We start from the raw sequence: 18,589 nt of genomic DNA on the forward strand, positions 1-18,589 counted from the left end.
GAGTCTGCAGGGGGGCATTCTGGGTAACCTCCGGGTCATCTGCAGGTCATCTCCAGGTCACCTCGGGGTCATCTCCTGGGCCAAACCGCCCTGTGATGCGTCAGCGCTGGCGTCCGGCTCTGGCTCCCTAAAGGGCAGGAGCAGGCGGCGCCTGCAGCGCCCTCGGAGGGCAGAGCCCCGTCATCCGTGGGCCGTGCCCCCAAATGCTCTCCTTCCTGTGCTGGGACCCCAGGGCGCTTGCCAAGGGGGGTCGGGGGATGCTGGGGACCCCCGAGATCTTCGAGGAGATGAACCAAGACGCCCTCCACCCTCTGCACGCCCCCCCCCCCCCCCCCCCCCCGCTCATGAGCAGGGGACCCGGTTCCAGCGGCCCCCGCACTCCGGCCGCCCGGGGCGGTGTGCTGGTGCGTGCCTCTCTCGCCTTTAGTTTCCCACGTGGCACCTGTCGTTGATGTCAACACGAGGGGAGCCCTCTGGGGTCCTCTGTGATGTCTCCACGTGGAGGGGCGTCCTCCACGGAGCACATGCTAGGTCACAGGCGGTTCCCTGTCACACACGACGGGCATGAGGGAGACGGGACGATGACGACGGATTTATTGTGAATGCAGAACCGACCCAGGGCCGTCTGCGGGGCCGCCGAGCGCACGCCCTGGACATCGCCTGGACGTGGTGGGTCGGACAGGAGTCTCTGATGAGTCACTAAGCAGCTGCCGAGAGCCAGGCCCCGGGCCGAGGGCCCGCCTTGGGCTTCACCCCCATCTCAGGAAGGGGTTCTGTCTGTTCTGGTTTTACCATCATCCAGGTGGGGAAACTGAGGCTTGGGGGGCCAAATAGGGAGCCCCAGCCCCCCAGCTACGGAGAGCAGAGCGGGGCCTTGATCCAGGGCTGCGGTCTCCGGGGCCTGAGTCCTCGGGCCCTGCTCTTCCACCTCTGACCGCTGAGCCCTGAGGCCTGAGCTTCCAGGAGGCGGGGGGGGGGGGGGGGGGGGGGGGAGGGGGGGGCCCGAGCCTCAGGCGGGAGCTGGTGGGCGGGCAGGAGGCCGGTCAGACGCTGGGGGCAGAGGTCAGGGCCAGGCGGCATCTTCCAGGCCTTTCCTGGTCGAAGCCGCCCGACAGCCCCTGCGTCCCGTTGGGCGCCTAGCGTTGCGAGGGCTGCTGCGCCCAGCCCACGGGTGCCTCCCACCTCCCTGCCTCCATCCTGCACCCTGGAGGGCAGGAGCGCAGCGGATGGGGCCGGGGCCTCGCGGGAGCCCTGACTGGGGGAGGCTGAGCAGGTGGCCCGGGCTCCACGGCCCCACCTCCCGCTGAGGCGTCCTCGGGAGCCCTGGCAGGCGGTTCTGGGGTCCGTCAGGGGCCCCGTGGCCAGCGGCCCGGCGGCCACTGCGGCCCGAGTCATGGCCGAGGAATGAGGCGTGGCTGCCTGCCTCCTCCGGGCGGGCCTCCAGATCTCAGAGGGGCAAAGCCCGACCCTGCAGTTGCCATGGAGACCACTTGTTTCCTCGCACCTCCACATGAGCTCATGTGGAGAGCTGCCATGTTCTGCACTTTCACCGTGATGGAATTCAGGAAAATTCCAAAGCCAAGGCGGCCTGCGGGGAGCTCCGGCGCGGGCGGGCGTCTGCGTCCGGCCTCGGATTTCCTGCGTCCCCTAAGAGGGCACGGATGCTCTGAAGTTTCGGCCTCCCGGCCTTTGCCCAGGCAACCACTCCACCCGGAACCCACCCTACCAGCTTCTGACTCCACCCAAGGCCACGTGCAAGGGCTGCCTCCTCCAGGGGGGCCTCCTGGGCCCCACCCTCCTCTCCCCTCCTGACGGACACGCGATCTCTCCCCCTTCTTAGTCCCTCTCCACCTCATGTGGCATTGGTTCCTCTCTGACCCTGGACTCATGTGTGTGTTTCCATCTCCCATCTAGACAGCACATTCTGGAGGTGCCTGCCCCCCGGTACCCAGGTCAACCCGTGGTCGCTGGCACCAATTCAACGCCGACAGGAAGCCCCAGCCGGCTCTGCCCTGCCCGTTAACATTTCACCTCCCGTGGTTCAGCTCCAGCCGAGGAAACAGCCTCCGGGGAGGAAGGGAAGGGCACTAGCCCAGGGCCAGAGGGGAGCTCACTTACATAGACAGAAGGCCCATCCCGTCCCTGATTAGTCCGTCCTCATGCAAATGAGGACTTCAAATCCTCGCAGTTTGATTGGCCCCAAACTCACTGTCCTGATGGGTCAGAGTGGAGCCTATCTGATTGGCTGGTGAAGAGGCTGATGGGGGAGGGGGGATACAGCTGAGTAGCTCCCATTGGACAGAGGAGTCTGGGTCCTGCTGATGAAGTAGGAGTCGGCGAAGGCCTCACAAGGGCTGGCTCCGGGCGGGGACACGGGGGCAGGCGGTCAGGGCAGCTTCTCCCTGCAGCTCGGTCTGCAAGGCCCATGGGTAGAAATGGCTGCTAGGCTCGTTTTTTGTTGTTTTTTATTTTTTCCTGTTTGTTGGCTTTTTTTGGTTTGTTTTGAGCCCAGTTGGTCCCCAGGAGCCCTTCTTGGATTACCGCCTTTCTCAGCATTCACACCCAGCGGGTGCTCCCCCGGGAGGGGCGGCCCGAGGGTGCCTGGGAGACCTGAGCTGGGAGCCAGGCTGCTGGAGGACATCGGCACCCCAGTGAACTTCTCTGAGCCTCAGTTTCCCCAGCTACTGGCCGGGGTGGGGCCTGGAGGATTTCGAGGACCCTCTCGGATCTCCCCGTCTTTTGAGGCCTTTTGAAAACCTGTCCCTTCCCCGAAGCTGCGGGCCCTCCCGAGGCGGTTCCCAGAGGAAATGAGGGAAGGGGTGTCCGGAGCACGAGGCACCCACAGGCAGCCCTAGGCGATGCTGCCCCCGTGTGGCCCCCGTGGGCACTGCAGGCAGGACACCCTGGCCAACCCGAGGGTCACCCAGCGCCCATCTGACTGCCCGCCCCCCTCCCACTGAGCAGGGAGCCCCCGGGCACCAAGGGAGACCCCAGTCCGAGGGCGCCCAAGGGTGGACGGCCGGAGGCCTCCGCTCAGCCAGTCAGGAGCGTTGTTGGGAAGGGGCTGCGATGTGGGGGGCGGGGTGGGGTGGCAGCCCCCCCCCCCCCCCCCCCCCCCGGTGCACCCCTCCGGCTTTGGCCGCAGGCTCAGCCCACCCTCCTCCAGGAGCTGGCCGCAGGCCCGCACCATCGTGGCCAGAGGGCCCCCGGGGAGGGGAGGCTCCGGCCTGGGGACGGCGGGACACTTACTAATGATTTAAAGTGAGGAGCAAACGAGGGAGCACCTTCCGGGGAGATGAGGCAGCTGCTCCCCTGCCCTGCGGAGAGCCGGCCCCAGGCCCTGGGGAGCGGATGGCCTCCCCCGGGGAGCGAGCCGGCGGCCTCCACCAGGGGGCGCTCCTCCCGGGTGAGGAGCCCTGCGCTGCGCCTGCTCCCCGCCGGGGTGCGCCTGGAATTCAGAGCCACAGGGAACTTGTCTGTCCCCTCCAGTGTACTTAGCGACATTCACGTGTATTTATTTATATTTTCGTGTATTTACGTTTACATGTATTTATTTACGTTTAATGTATTTATTTACGTTTAATGTATTTATTTGCATTCCTGTGTATTTTTTGCATTCACATGGATTCGCATGTATTGATGTGCATCTCCACGGCTCCTGTGTGCTCTCAGCGTGTTCCTGCCGCCCTGACCATGGCTGGGACGGCAGTGGCTGGGGAACCGGGCAGGACCCACCCTCCGCGAGCCAGGCGGTGTCTTCCACCCGCGCGGCCTGTTCCCACGACCCAGCGTTCCCTGCTGCCCTGCACGGACACACAGATGCCCACCGCCCCGCCTCCCTGCCCACACCCCCACGCCAGACACGGGGCCCGGGAGGAGAGAGGAGGAGTTACACCTGTGAGTGTGCACCTGTGTGTCTGTGTGTGAGTGTGTCTGTGAGTGCGTGTCTGTGCATGTGTTTATGTGTGTGTGTCTGTCTCTGTGTGAATATGCATGTGTGAGTGTGTGTGTGAGTGTGTGTGTGAGTGTGTGTGTCTGTCTGTGTGAACAGGCATGTGTGAGTGTGTGTGTGAGTGTGTGTGTGAGAGTGTGTGTGTGAGTGTGTGTGTGTCTGTCTGTCTCTGTGTGAACAGGCATGTGTGAGTGTGTGTGTGTGTGTGAGTGTGTGTGTGTCTGACTGTGAACAGGCATGTGTGAGTGTGTGTGTGAGTGTGTGTGAGTGTGTGTGTGAGTGTGTGTGAGTGTGTGTGTGAGTGTGTGTCTGTCTCTGTGTGAAGAGGCATGAGTGTGAGTGTGTGTGTGTGTCTGACTGTGAACAGGCATGTGTGAGTGTGTGTGTGAGTGTGTGTGTGAGTGTGTGTGTGTGTCTGTCTCTGTGTGAACAGGCATGTGTGAGTGTGTGTGTGTGTGAGTGTGTGTGTGTGTGTCTGACTGTGAACAGGCATGTGTGAGTGTGTGTGTGAGTGTGTGTGAGTGTGTGTGTGAGTGTGTGTGTGTGTGTCTGACTGTGAACAGGCATGTGTGAGTGTGTGTGTGAGTGTGTGTGAGTGTGTGTGTGAGTGTGTGTGTGTGTCTGACTGTGAACAGGCATGTGTGAGTGTGTGTGTGAGTGAGTGTGAGTGTGTGTGAGTGTGTGTGTGAGTGTGTGAGTGTGTGTGAGTGTGTGTGTGTGAGACGATGCCTCTCACCCAGGCAGGGCTGGGCCGCGGGCAGGGAGGCTCTCCTGTTCAGTCGGCCGGAGCAGCGTGCGGGAGCCCTGCCCCTGGCGCGGCCACGTCACTTCCCGACGCCCTGGCAGAGCCCCGGGGCGGGCAGTTCCCGAGCCAATGCCCTCGGCGCCGGGCCGGCCCAGTGCTGGGCCCGTGGCCTGAGGGGGGCTGTCCTCAGGGGGGCGCTGGCCTCGGGGACGCAGGACAACAGGTAGGAGTGAGCGGCCTGCCCCCGGGACGTCCCGCCGAGGCGGGCGCTGCGTCTGTCTGTCCCGCCGCCGCCCACCGTGTCGTTAATGGCTGAAGTGTAAACAGCGATGTGGGCAGAGGCTCCGTGGAGCCCCGCTGGCTGGCCTCGGCCGGTTGCCACGCAGGGGGGGAGGGGGAGGAGGTGGCCCCTGGACGCGGGGCGGGGACCAGAGACTGGACGGGGGGCTCCAGGTCGGGGAGGGGCAGGCAGTGCCGCCCGGGGTTCGGGCCTGAGCTGAGCCGGGGCGGATGCGGGGGGGTTGGCACCGACGCACAGGCCATTTCTGTTTCGCCTGCAGCCAGGAGGGGGGCCTGGGCCACAGAGAAACGGGGTCCCCTGCGGAGGGTGAGCCGGAGGCCGGGCGTCCGCCACCTGCCAGGTGACTGGGTTCGGCTTCTGTGGTCAGACCCATGGGGCTCGGCCCCGCGTCCATCCTGGGCCGAGGAGGTGGAGTGCGGCCCGAAGGTCGTTCGTGTCGATGGCAGCCCAGGGCGGCGGGAGCAGAGCTAGACTTTCTCCCCCGAACACGCAGGGCCCAGCGGCCACGGGAGCCAGGGCGGCCGGGCCTGGGCCTGCCCGACCAGGGCGGGGCCTCTGACCCCCTGACCCTCTGACCCTCTGGAGCCGCCGGGGCCAGGTGTGCAGGCACCTGAGTGACCCCGAGTGACCCCGCCGTGGCATTAACAGGAAAGGCTCCCGGTTCCCAGGCGGCGCCATCTCCCGCTCCTGCCGTGGCCTCCCGCAGCCGGAGTCCCTGTGCGGGCGCCGAGGTCCCAGGGCGACGCCAAGCGGCCTCTGGAGCCCGTCCCGCCCGCGGCCGCGGCCCCTCGGACGGCCTGCCTTTAGGTGGAGCAACGCTCTTGTGACCCACAGACACGGGGGACCCCGACATGCCGGGGGGGGGGGAGGAGGGGAGCTCAGCCTTTACTCTCTGCACCCACCACCTCCCCCGGCCCCCCCCGCCCCAGCACCAACCTCCCCCCCACACACACACCGTGTGCAGGTTCCAGCAGGGACTCATGGGCAGCGGCCTGAGTGAAGCTCTCCGTCCAATAAGGGGTCGGCCCGATGTGCGTGGACCTCCCTCCGGCGATGGGAGCAGGGACCTCAGAGGGGCCTGAGCGGCTGTGAGGGCCCCGCAGCCCAGCAGAGGGCAGCCTGGCCCTGGGAATGAGCCGCAGCCGCTCCGAGTGAGGGAGGCGGCTTCCCAGGAAGAGTGCAGGGCTGGGAGCCTGAGTCTGCCCCTCCCAAGGCCCGCTCCTCGCTCCCGGCTCCCCGCTCCCCGATCCCCGCTGGCCCCCTGCTAGGACCCAGTTTGCTCCCCCAGAGAGAAACCCCAGGGAGGTCTCAGCCAGGCCCCTCCCTCCCTCCCTCCCGGCAGTGCCCCCTCTCCTACCACCGTCCTGGCTGGTCGGCGAGGGCCTGTGAGAAGGCTGCCCCGCCCCTGCGGTCCTCGGGGCCCGCTGGGCCGGTCGCGGGCACCGTCGGGCCTGTGCGCTCAGCCAGCTCCACGCTCGGGTCCAGCGCTGGCCCTGCCTGGCACACACCCGCCTGCCAGCTCCTGGGCTGCCACTTAGCTGCAAAGGGACCTGGGCCCCCACACCTTGGCTTTGTCCTCTGTAAAATGGGGCCGATCCTATATCATAAAAGCCTAATGTGCAAATAGACCGAATGGCGGAACGACCAGTCACTATGATGTGCACTGACCACCAGGGGGCAGACACTCGATGCAGGAGCTGCCCCCAGCCTACAGGCCCCAGACCGGCCAAGGCGGGTGCCAGCAGGGGGCCCCCAATCGCCCCGCTGGTCGCCCCACAGATCAGCCCTGATCGCCCGCCAGGCCTAGGGACCCTCCCCGTGCACACGTCTCGTGCACCTGGCCTCTGGTGAATTAATCGTTGAGACGTGCTTAGCAGAATACCTGGCATGTAATCTGAGGCACACACACACGCATTCGTAGGTGGTAGTTGGGAGGGATACGACGTTTTCTTCAGCTCCGGAACGCTCTGATTTCCCACTGGAAACGCTCAGTGACCTCCATCTGCTGAGGCCGGACCCAGTCGGAACCGGGCGCTGCCTGAGCCTTGTCCCGGCCGGGGAGTGGGCGCCGGCCTCCTGGCCCAGGGCGACCCGGCCCCACACTGGGCTGTTTTCTCCGCAGGAGATGGAAACCCCGCGGTGCCGCCCGGCGCGCCGTGGGGGAAGGGGACTGAGTTTCCCTTGTTTGCGTTAAGTGCTTAGGGGTTGGGTCTCAGTGCCGGGCGGGAAAAGTAAGGACAGCCTGAAATCATATATGTGTCTGGATCCTTCTAGAAGCCCCAGGGAGAGGCACGCTGCCAGAGCCCCAGGAGCCGCAAGGCCTCCCCCTGCCCCCGCCAGCCTGGCACAGGCCGCGGCGCTCAGCGGGGCTCGCACTGGGCGGAGAGGCGGGCGCGGGGGGCGGGGGGCGAGGGCGCAGCGAGCTGGGGCTTCCCCGTGTCCTCCGTCTGGGCCCCCCTGACCTGGCTTAATCCCAGGCCAGTCTGCTCCGAGGTGCAGCGCCCCCCTTACCGCCCCCCCACCCCCCCACATTCTTTCCAGCGCCACTGGGGGCAGCACCTGCTTCCCCTGCTTGAGAGGCAGAGCCGCCTGGGTTGCGTTTGACCACGTGGCTCTTCATGCGGGGGGGGGGGGGGGGGGAGGGTGACCCTGGGGTGTGCAGGAGGGGTGACCCCGGGATGTGCGGGTGAGGTGACCCCGGGGCATGCGGGCAGGGTGACCCCAGGGTGTGCGGTGGGGTGACCTCGGGGTGTGCATGCAGGAGGGATGACCCCGGGGCGTGCAGGTGGGGTGACCCCAGGGCGTGCGGGTGGGGTGACCCCGGGGCGTGTGGGTGGGGTGACCCCGGGGCGTGCGGGTGGGGTGACCCCAGGGCGTGCGGGCGGGGTGACCCGGGAGCGGGAGCTGTGTGAACTCCATCACCAGCCCCCTGCGTCATCCTCATTGCCTGTGGTCCCTCTGACGCATGTGACCAGCTGAGATGCTGCATTTCAATCCTCGTGGCTCTGAGGTTCTGTTCCCTCTCGTGGGGCAACAGGACCCTCCCTCCGGGGCGTCCCCTGCGGTTGTTGAGCGGCTACTGGGCCCCCAGCTGAGATGGGGTCCTGCCTCTCACTTCCGTGGATTGACGGCGCAGGGCCTGGGTCACGTGGCCCCGTCAACGCTGGTTTACATTCCAGTGGCCTTGCTGGGTCGGAGGGCCCTGACCACCAGGGGGCAGCTGCTGGCACTGACCTGTGCTGCCCCCGCCCCCCGGCCCCGCCCTGGGCACCATCCCGGGCTGCGTGAGCAGGCGTCCTGCGGCCCTGGGCACACGGTGCTGGTGGGGGAGCGGGTGCCGGTGGGGAGGTGGGTGCCGGTGGGGGAGCGGGTGCTGGTGGGGGAGCGGGTGCTGGTGGGGGAGTGGGTGCTGGTGGGGACGTGGGTGCCGGTGGGGGAGCGGGTGCTGGTGGGGACGTGGGTGCCGGGGGGGGGGGGAGCGGGTGCCGGTGGGCGCGGTCCAGGAGAGGCTGGGCTGGCGATGGGGCGGGATGGGGAGTCGGTCCCACAAGGCCCGGCATTCCCCTCCGGCTCAGGGCTGGCTGGAGACTCCTGGTCGGCCTGCGCCAGGCCGGCTGCCAGGCCTCTGCGTTCTTCCAGGCGGCGGAGGGAGAGGAAAGGTTTCTGGGGTTGGCAGGGTCTTGATTTCCTTCAGCTCAAAACCACCCCCAGGCCCAAGCGGCACCTTTTGGGGGAGGCTCGTTCTGAACCCCTTCACCTCCAACTGGTGGCAAAACCCCAAAAGGGAGGAAACAGTCCGTCCACCCGGAGGGGGCGCGGGGAGCAGCAGGCAGAGGGGCAGCACCTCGGGATGGAGAGCCGCTGGCGTGACCCCCGGGCTGGCACGTCCCGTGCCACGTTGCCGGGTGGCCCCGTGGCAGCAGCAGCAGGTGAGGAGACCAGGGCCCTTTAATTACATTTCTGCGAAGGACCCGCCCCTCAGCTCCTGGCACAGCCTCCGGCCGCCTGCCCGTCGGGGAAGGAGGAGAGGGTGGCCCCTCTCCAGCCGAGGCGGGCGGTGCCGTCTGGGGGGGGGGGGGTGCGTGGCGCTGGCCCGCCTGCCCGGACTCCCCCGCCGGCTGTCAGCAGCATCTCGTCTCGGAGACCTGGCCACAGCCTCAGCACACGTGGCCCGCCATGCCCCATCCCGCCGGTGCTGACGGTCCTGCTTGTGATTCCTCAGACCCAGCCTCCTCTCTGCACTCGGTGGCGCTCAGCCCGGCCCGGCGGAGTCCTTCCTGCAGCCTCGGCGCCGGCACTGAGCGCTCGCTGCTCGCGGTCATTGGCAGCCGCACATTCCCAGCGTTCCGGAACTGGCACCTTCACGTGCTTTCTCCCTGTGCCCCGTTAAAAAGGGCACAGTCGCCCGGGCAGCGTGGCTCAGGGGTTGACCATCGACCTATGAACCAGGAGGTCAGGGTTCGATTCCCGGTCAGGGCACAGGCCTGGGTTGCAGGCTCGATCCCCAGTAGGGGGCGTGCAGGAGGCGGCCGATCAATGATTCTCTCTCAGCATTGATGTTTCTCTCTCTCTCTCTCTCTCTCTCTCTCTCTCTCTCTCTTTCTCTCTCTTCCTCTCTGAAATCAATAAAAATATATTTTGAAAAAATAAATGCTGGAGGCGGAGAGAGAAACCTCCTGATACACAAATGCTTATCAGGTGGGCGCTGAGGTTGAATGAGGGAGCCGGCTGGTGCCTGGCCGCTGGTGTTAGAGCCCCCGCTGTGTTAGGTCGGAGGTGAGCAGCGCGCTGGAGAGCAGGTCAGGCTGGGAGACTCCTTCCTGGGAACCCAGGTCTGGGTGTGTGTGTGGGGGCGCGGGGGGCTCCCCATCTCCTCCTGAGAGCCTCCCGGTGACCCCGAAGGTCCAAACCAAGAGCAGACGTCCTGAACCTCGGGGCCCTGCTTTGCTGGTTTGGCTGCGTTACCTGGGTCCAGTTTCCAACTCGCCAGAGGCAGGCCCAGGTAGAGCATCGCCATGGCAACCCTTGTTTCCCGAGGAGCAGGTTGCGCTGGACAAAAGGGTATTGGGCTCCAGCACTTAGCGCTCTGTGGGATCGGGGCGGGCAGCTGGCCCCGAGGGTTCCTATGTGGTCTCCAGGCCGCCAGGGAACAGGCGGGTTGGCTCCTGAGGAGGGACGCGGCGTCCAGGTGTGCGCTGGCCTTGGCCGCGGGCTGTCAGATGAGGGGCGTCCAGGTGTGCCCTGGCCTTGGCCGCGGGCTGTCAGATGAGGGGCGTCCAGGTGTGCGCTGGCCTTGGCCGCGGGCTGTCAGATGCGGGGCGTCCAGGTGTGCCCTGGCCTTGGCCGCGGGCTGTCAGGTGAGGGGCGTCCAGGTGTGCCCTGGCCTTGGCCGCGGGCTGTCAGGTGAGGGGCGTCCAGGTGTGCGCTGGCCTTGGCCGCGGGCTGTCAGGTGAGGGGCGGGCAGGGCTGGAGCTGGGTGATGGGACACCTGGGCCGGGACCCACCTGAGTCCCCGGATGAGGGCCACCTGGACCGTGTCTTCCACCTGCAGTCCCAGTGAGGGTCCCCCGGGGCATGTGTCACCTGTGTCCCCCAATGTGGTCACCTGGGCTGTGTCCCACAGGGGGGTTGCCTCCCACGGCCCCCCTGTCCTGTGTGAAAAGCTGGCATGACCCCCGTCTCTCTCCACTGGCCCCCGAGACGGTGAGTAGAGGGCTGGCCCGGGCATTTGAAGGACGGTGATGGCAGACATGGCCACCGCCTCAGCCGTCCCCTCTTCTTGTCTTCTGGAAGCGTCCACCACGGTCACCCACTTCCTGTTACCGGGCGCTCACTCTCCCCGGCGGCCTCGAGACCGAGTGCTGGCCACTGAGAGGTTAGGGGAGGGGAATGTTGGGGTCGCCCGGACTCCCCCTTATTTTTATTTCCATCAAGACCAGGGAAACCGCAGCCACCCACCCGTGTCCGCCCACCTCCAGCCGCCCGCCTTGTGCTGTGGCGAAGGCCTGGGGTCATCGCGCCCCTGGGACTCAGTGGGACCCCACCGGCAGCTCCGGGGTCACCCAGAAGCTTGTCAGGAACGCAGACCCCGAGGCCCTCCCAGCCCCTCGGGCCAGAGTCCGCCCGGGAAGAACTGGGGGTGCGACATGGGCACATCGGGGGCCCGGGAGGGAGCTGTGAGTCCGCAGGACCCGGGGACCTCCCCGGAGACTCGTTTTCTGGGGCTGTTCGTATGTTTATGCCTCTTTGAGCTACAAACAGTGAAATCTGAACTCTATGTGAAAGGAAGGCCAAGCTTCCTGCCCCCCCCTTCTCCTCCCCATGCAGCTGCAGAAACAGTGGGGGGAGGGGGCAGGCAGGGGGAGGGGTCCACAGCTGGCCACCCCAGGAGCAAGCGGCTGGAGCGGCCCACAGCCGTCCCCGCAGCACGAGGCTCACGTCTGCCCTCGGCTCCTTGCTCTGGGGGTCGGATCGCCCCCCTCTTCTCTGAGGTCCGGGCTCGGGCTGAGGAAGATCAAAGCCGCACGTGCAAAGCAGCCCGGAGAGACGGACGAGTGGCCTGCGGCCTCTCCTTTCAGAAAGCCGTGCCTCCGCCCACAGCTGTGGGGTGCCGGGGTGGTGCCGGGAGAGTGCTGGGGCGGTGCCGGGGGGAGACAGCTCCCAGGGACCCCGGAGCTGGGAGTCTTCCCTCTCATGGAGGCTGGGAGGCTTTGGAGGCCGCAGCCGGATCTGACCGGCCTGTTCTTCCCTCTAACGGGTGGGGGAGCACACGCGCCCACAGAAATCGGGGGTGCCGGGAACACAGAGTTGGAAGGTTTCAGGGTGTCAGGTCAGGAAGGCACCCCAGCATCTAGGTCAAGCCCCCCTCCCACCCCCCAGCACAGGAGGGAAGCCCGGGCCGGCCCGTGGGGGAGTCGGGACCACTTCAGGTGCCTGTCTCTGCATGTGAGCGCCTCCCCACATGCCTGCGTTCTCAGGAGAGGGATGTCGGGGTCACCTGGACGCCCCCTTACGTTGCCAGGGAGGCTGAGGTCCAGGGGAGTCGCTGGGCGCTCAGAATTCGGCCAAGGTCCTCTCTTGGCCTCCTCCTCGCAGAGGTTGGCCTTCGAGCCTCAGTTTCCCTTTGCCGACTGAGCTGGCGGTCCCCTGGTGAGTGAGGCGAAGGGCCAGGAGCGGGAGGGGGCACCAGGCAGGGGGTGGATTCCCACCCAGGGGCAGAGGGAGAGCAGGCCGGCGGAGGCCAGCGCCCTGAGCACTGGAGGGAGGGGGGGGGGGTAAGGGCCCAGCAGAGACGGGTAAAGAAACGTCGAGTGTCTGGTGTGAGCGAGTCCCTCTTCAGCCCAAACCTCCGTCCCTTCCCCAGGCTTCCCCGGCGCCTTCCGTTGTGTTGGGCGGCTTCTCGCCTGGCGCGGGGAGGGGCTCACGTGCCTTCATTGAACCTGGAACACGCGGGTCCATCTCTTCGGCGTGGCCGTTGCCCAGGCCTGGGGCAGAGGAGGCGGAGACAGACCGACGGCCCGGGGGAGAGTGGGGGGCGGGGAGCCCCGCGCCCGCACAGCTGGCGCCCAGATTCCGTGAGTTCCCTTTGGTTTCTGAAGCACAAACACGGCGGCGACATCATTCGTGGTGTCTTCGTGGTCCCCGCAGTGGCCGCCCGCCCTGAGGCAGCCCCTCCCCTCGCGGGCCCCGCGCACCTGGGACTCGTACCCGAGGGCCCGGGCCTGGGCCGGCGTGGGACGAGGTCAGCGTCCATGGTCAGTGTGGGGTGCCGCCGCCTCTGGCTGTCCTGGGGTGTCCCTGGGGGAGGCCGTTGGCTCGTCCATCCTTGTGATGTCGTCGCCGTTCACTCCCTGCCCAGGTCCGAGGGGGTCCCGTGCTTGGTCCCAAGGTCACCTCCAAGGTCACCACCTGTGGGCAGGGTGTCCCCCGGAGAGGGCCGGCCCCTCGGGAGCCTGGGCCATAAACGCCGTCCGTCCCTGGGGGTGACATGTCTGAGCTCGTGACCAGGTTCTGGGGGCTGCGTGGCCCCCGTTTCCGCAGCTGGGACAGGGGGGTGAGAGTCATTCAGCACACCATCACCTTCACACCGTCCCCTTCACACCGTCCCCTTCACACCGTCCCCTTCACTCCGTCCCCCTTCACTCCGTCCCCTTCACTCCGTCCCCTTCACACCGTCCCTTTCACTCCGTCCCCTTCACACCGTCCCCTTCACTCCGTCCCCTTCACACCGTCCCTTCACACCGTCCCCTTCACACCGTCCCCTTCACACCGTCCCTTTCACTCCGTCCCCTTCACACCGTCCCCTTCACACCGTCCCCTTCACTCTGTCCCCTTCACACCGTCCCTTCACACCGTCCCCTTCACACCATCCCCTTCACACCATCCCCTTCACTCCGTCCCCTTCACACCGTCCCCTTCACACCGTCCCCTTCACTCTGTCCCCTTCACACCGTCCCCTTCACTCAGGGTGGGGCGCTGGGAGCCGTTCGGAGGTGCTCGGTGGCCAGTAGGGCCCACGCTGTGGAAGTCCCTCACGTTCTCCTGCTGCTGTTACCGACCGGGACATGGAAAGCACATGCGTGCAGGCCTGTTTTGAATTTTCAGCTCCCAGCTCCCCAGGGGAGGCCGAGGGCCCTGTTTGTGGGCTCCTGACCTTTCGCGGGCGCGCACTGGGGGCTGCGGAGGCCGAGGAGGGCAGGCCCGCCCGGAGGGGGGCTTGGGGCGGGCGGGCTCCGGGTCCTGTGCTGCGTGGTCCTGCCGGGCCGGCCCTGGCACGGGGCCTGGTGCCTTTGCGGTGTTTCAGGCCCGAGATGAACTGCGTGGAGCCGGGGCTGCTGGAGGCGGGCCCAGTTTGTTTGTCGTCTGCGGCGGCACCGCTGCCTGGAGCTCAGATGGCGCTGGGGAGAAGCCCGCAGGGTCGGGGGTGAGTGTGTGCAGGGCTTGGGGAGAGTCTGGGGTTGCCTATGGGTCCCCCGTGCCCCTGGGACAGGGTTCCCCCGGAAAGTTCATAAGGCCATCAGGGTAATGAGTTGCAAGCTGGCCTTTGGGGCAGGTATTTATTTATTGTTTTTGTTATTTTATATACACTGAGTGGCCAGATTATTAGAATCTCTGAACGCATAATAATCTGGCCACTCAGTGTATATTCTATATAATAAAAGGCTAATATGCAAATTGTCCCCTCGACCAGGAGTTTGACCAGCAGCCAGGCCGGCCAACCACCCATGTCCCCTCCCCCTGGCCAGGCTGGCCGGACCCCACCCATGCACGAATTCATGCACCGGGCCTCACACACACACACACACACACACACACATACACATACACCGAGTGGCCAGATTATTATGCGTTCAGAGATCATCATAATCTGGCCACTCAGTGTATATATATAAAATTGATTTCAGAGGGGAAGGGAGAGGAAGAGAGAGAAACATCAATGATGAGAGAGAATCACTGATCAGCTGCCTCCTGCACGCCCCACAATGGGGATCAAACCCGCACGCAACCCAGCACGTGCCCTGACCGGGAATCGAACCATGACCTCCTGGTCATAGGTCAATGCTCAGCACACCGACCAGGCTGGGGCAGGTGTGTTTCTCATCTCGGTGAGAAGGGTGGGGGGCAGCTGTGCTGGTGAGAGGGGCTGGGATTCCCGGGGGAGACCGCCACAGACCTGGGGGGAGGGGGCAGGGCAGTGCGTCTGCCATGCAGGGTCCCGCCGGGGGCAAGGCGGCTGTTCGTCAGGGAGGCTTTGGCCCGGGCTCCAGGGAAGCCGAGGAGCCCTTTCTGGCGATTACAGATGGTGTGTGTGTGTGTGTGTGTGTGTGGACTGGGGGGCAGGCTGTGTGTGTGCGTGGACTCGGGGGGCAGGCTGTGTGTGTGTGTGTGTGTGTGTGTGGACTCGGGGGGCAGGCTGTGTGTGTGTGTGTGTGTGTGTGTGGACTGGGGGGCAGGCTGTGTGTGTGTGTGTGTGTGTGTGTGAGGACGGGGGGCAGGCTGTGTGTGTGTGTGTGTGTGTGTGTGAGGACTGGGGGGCAGGCTGTGTGTGTGCGTGAGGACTCGGGGGGCAGGCTGTGTGTGTGTGTGTGTGTGTGTGTGTGTACTCGGGGGGCAGGCTGTGTGTGAGTGTGTGTGTGTGTGAGTGTGTGTGTGTGTGTGTGTGTGTGGACTCGGGGGGCAGGCTGTGTGTGTGTGTGTGTGTGTGTGTGAGGACTCGGGGGGCAGGCTGTGTGTGTGTGTGTGTGTGTGTGTGCGTGTGTGTGTGTGAGGACTGGGGGGCAGGCTGTGTGTGTGTGTGTGTGTGTGTGTGTGTGTGTGGGCACGCTGCACCTGGCCCGGGCGGGCTGCTGTCCCTCTGGGCTGGGGCCGGGGCAGGAGTCTTGGGCAGCAGCCGAGGAGGCAGGAGCTCTGAGCCGGGGCTGTGGGAGGCCGAGGGCACAGAGGGTGTGGGGGGAGGGGGGCGACGCCCAGGACTGGCCAGAGCGCCCCCTGACGCCCAGGATCCTCGGGAACGTGGAGCTCCTCCGGGCCCCGGGCCTCCCTCCCGGCCCGCAGGTCCCTGCTCAGAGCGGCTGCCGGGCTCCCCGCGCCTCCGCCAGGAGCGGGGACGCCGCCCAGGAAGCTGCCCCCGGGCCGGCCGGGCGGCCTGGGACGGGCGGTGATGTCCGGGGGGCGGCAGCCATGTCGCAGCCGTGAGGTCCGGAGCCCCCGGGGCCGGAACCGGGAGGCGCCGCAGAGACAGGAGGAGGCCGGACGCCCGGCCCCCAGTCGCTGCCCGGGGAGTGCCCCCTCCGTTCGCAGTAAGGCCCCCGGGGTGGGACCGGGTCACCAGCTCCGCCAGCCTCCTCCCAGCCTCACTCCGGCTCCTGCAGCGGGGCCGGGCCTGGGGTCCCCCCTGTGCCGCAGCAGCATTGCCCCCAGGCTCCGGGTTCCCCGGGATCAGTGGGAACAGCGTTGCTGTGCCGGCCTCGCGCCTAAGGCTGCCTCTGTGGCCATTGCGGTCTGTTCCGTTTGATCGCTCAGCGCCACACGCTTGTTCCAGGTCAGCTGGTGATACGCACAAGGGTGGGCGGAGTAGGTTTGCAGTGGTTCACATAAATACTGTAATGCAAGTGAATAATACAATAACTAACTCATAAATAATAACACACGCCCTGGCTGGTTTGGCTCAGTGGATAGAGCGTCGGACTGTGGAGTGAATCCTGGGTTCGATTCCTGTCAAGGGCACAGGCCCGGGTTGTGGGCTCGATCCCCAGTGTGGGGCGTGCAGGAGGCGGCTGATCAGTGATTCTCTCTCATCATGGATGTTTCTTTCTCTCTCTCCATCTCTCTTCCTCTCTGAAATCAATAAAAATATATTTAAAAAAATAATTAAAAAAATAACACAAGAACAAACTGTGTGTCCTGCACGCTCACAACGGGAAGCCTGCTTGTGCCCGCCCGTGGTGACCCTCCCTGTCCGGAGGGGGCGCTGATGGGGACGTGCGGATGAGAGCGCCGTGGGGCCAGGGTGGTGGCAGGGGAAGCTCAGGGTCGTGGGAGCGGCAAGTTCCACTTTGAAACACGCGTGGGAAATCGGGGGGCCGGCTTCGCTGGGTGTGTACCATTACAGACATTTCGGCGCACACGTACGTTTCCAAGAGGCTGTTTGCGCGTTAGAGTGTTTTTCAATGCGTGCGTTTCAGTTGCGTGTACGCCTTTACGTGGACCCTTGTTGAAGCCACTCTCTCTACACTGGCAGCAATCGGAACGCCGATGTGTTTTGCAGACTGAGCCAAGGCCGGCAGAGATGGTCTTTGATTCACTGGAAAGCCACAGTGATGAGCGTGCGCGTCTTTCTAATAATTTCCACCCTTAACGAGCGCTGGGCGCGTGCCGAGGCCGGGCCGGCATCCAAGCCTGGCATCGCTGAGGCGTCTGAGTGACGCAGTGCTTGCCCTGCATGGAGGAAACAGCCGGTGGAGGGTCCCCCCCGTCCCCTCGTCCCCCCTGCTGATCCGAGCCTGTGGAGCGGTGGGAAAGCCAGATCTGGGGGTGACCTTGGCTCTGGGCCGTGCCCCCCACCCCTTGTGGGTGGGTGGTCTCTTAAGGTCCCTGGTGAGCTGTAGGCAGCAGGCATCCGGTCTCCTGTGCTGAATGGGACCCTTAACCAATTGCTGTGGGAACTGCAACCCCTGACCTTTCATAACGTGTCAGGCCCGGCCCGCGGGCTCCGGGGTTGAGCATCAGCCTATGAGCCAGGAGGTCACGGTTCGATTCCCGGTCAGGGCACAGGTCCGGGTTGTGGGCTCCATCCCCCGGGGTGGCAGCCGGTCAATGATTCTCTCTCATCATTGATGTTTCTCTCTCTCTCTCTGAAATCGATAAAAAACGTATTTTAAAAAATGTGTCAAACTTAGAGAAACGTTGAAAACGTATGTCCTTCCCTGAGATTCAACTGAACATTCTGCCATGTTGGAATTCTCTGTGTGTGACTGTATCTGTGCATATCGACGTACTGTATACACACATGTATACGTCATTAGAAAAAAAAAGTCCCAGCTAATATGACATTTCTGGAAGCAATGCAACATTTTTAATGATACTTTAAAAATAAAAATTATTTTAACTACATAGTACCCAGCCGCTGTTCACATTTCCTCTCCACAGCAGATGCTCAGTGAATGTCGGAGACCAAGCAAACGTGTTTGAGCCACCAAGGTCCCTCAGCCGAACTCGGAATCCCTGAGGGAGGGAGGGGCACGTGGTCGGCCCAGGTCTGCCAGGTGTGGCCCGGCCTGGGACCTGGTGCAGGATCTGGTGCAGCTTCCAGAGCGTGGAGGGCGCCCCCTCCCCGCCTGGACCCCAACATGCAAGGATGCCCACTGCATCCTGCTACAGGGCCGGCTTGGGAGCTGCTGGTCTCCATGGAAACACAGCTTTGCTCACTTCTCTCTCTGGGGCTCCTCCTTCTGCGTTTCTTTCTCTCCTGACCTCACACCCACCCGCGCTGCCTCTCTCCTTCCCGCCTCTGTTTTTATTCTTCGTCTTCCGTGTCGCTTGCCCCCATTTCCTCATGTTTGGTTGTTAGTCTGTAATGTGTGGCTCGGTTCTTCCTTTGTCATTCTCACGGTGGGGTGAGGTGGGGGCAGGCCTGCATTTATTTAGGCAGGCACGGGCCGCCCACACCCGTCAAGCCGTCTGGATGCCGCACCCGCGGCTGCTTCCTCGCCAGGGCGGCCCACACAGCTGTTGGGAGGCGGGGAGAGAGCGGACACGCGCGCTGGGCTCGGCCTCGCCAGTGGCTTGGAGTCCAGGGTCTTCCCTTAGCTCAGCGGTTCTCAACCTTCCTAATGCCGCGACCCTTTCACACAGACCCTCATGTTGTGGTGACCCCAACCATACAATTGTTTCCGTTGCTGCTTCATAACTGTAATTGTGTGGTTGGGGGTCACCACAACATGAGGGTCTGTATGAAAGGGTCGCGGCGTTAGGAAGGTTGAGAACCACTGCCTTAGATCATCCCCAGACCCACATTTATTTTTATATTTTAAAATATATTTTTATTGATGTCAGAGAGGAAGGGAGAGGGAGAGATAGAAACATCCATGAT

The sequence above is a fragment of the Cnephaeus nilssonii genome, assembly GCF_951640355.1.
Source record: "Cnephaeus nilssonii genome assembly, chromosome: 16".
NCBI classification, from domain to species: domain Eukaryota; kingdom Metazoa; phylum Chordata; class Mammalia; order Chiroptera; family Vespertilionidae; genus Cnephaeus; species Cnephaeus nilssonii.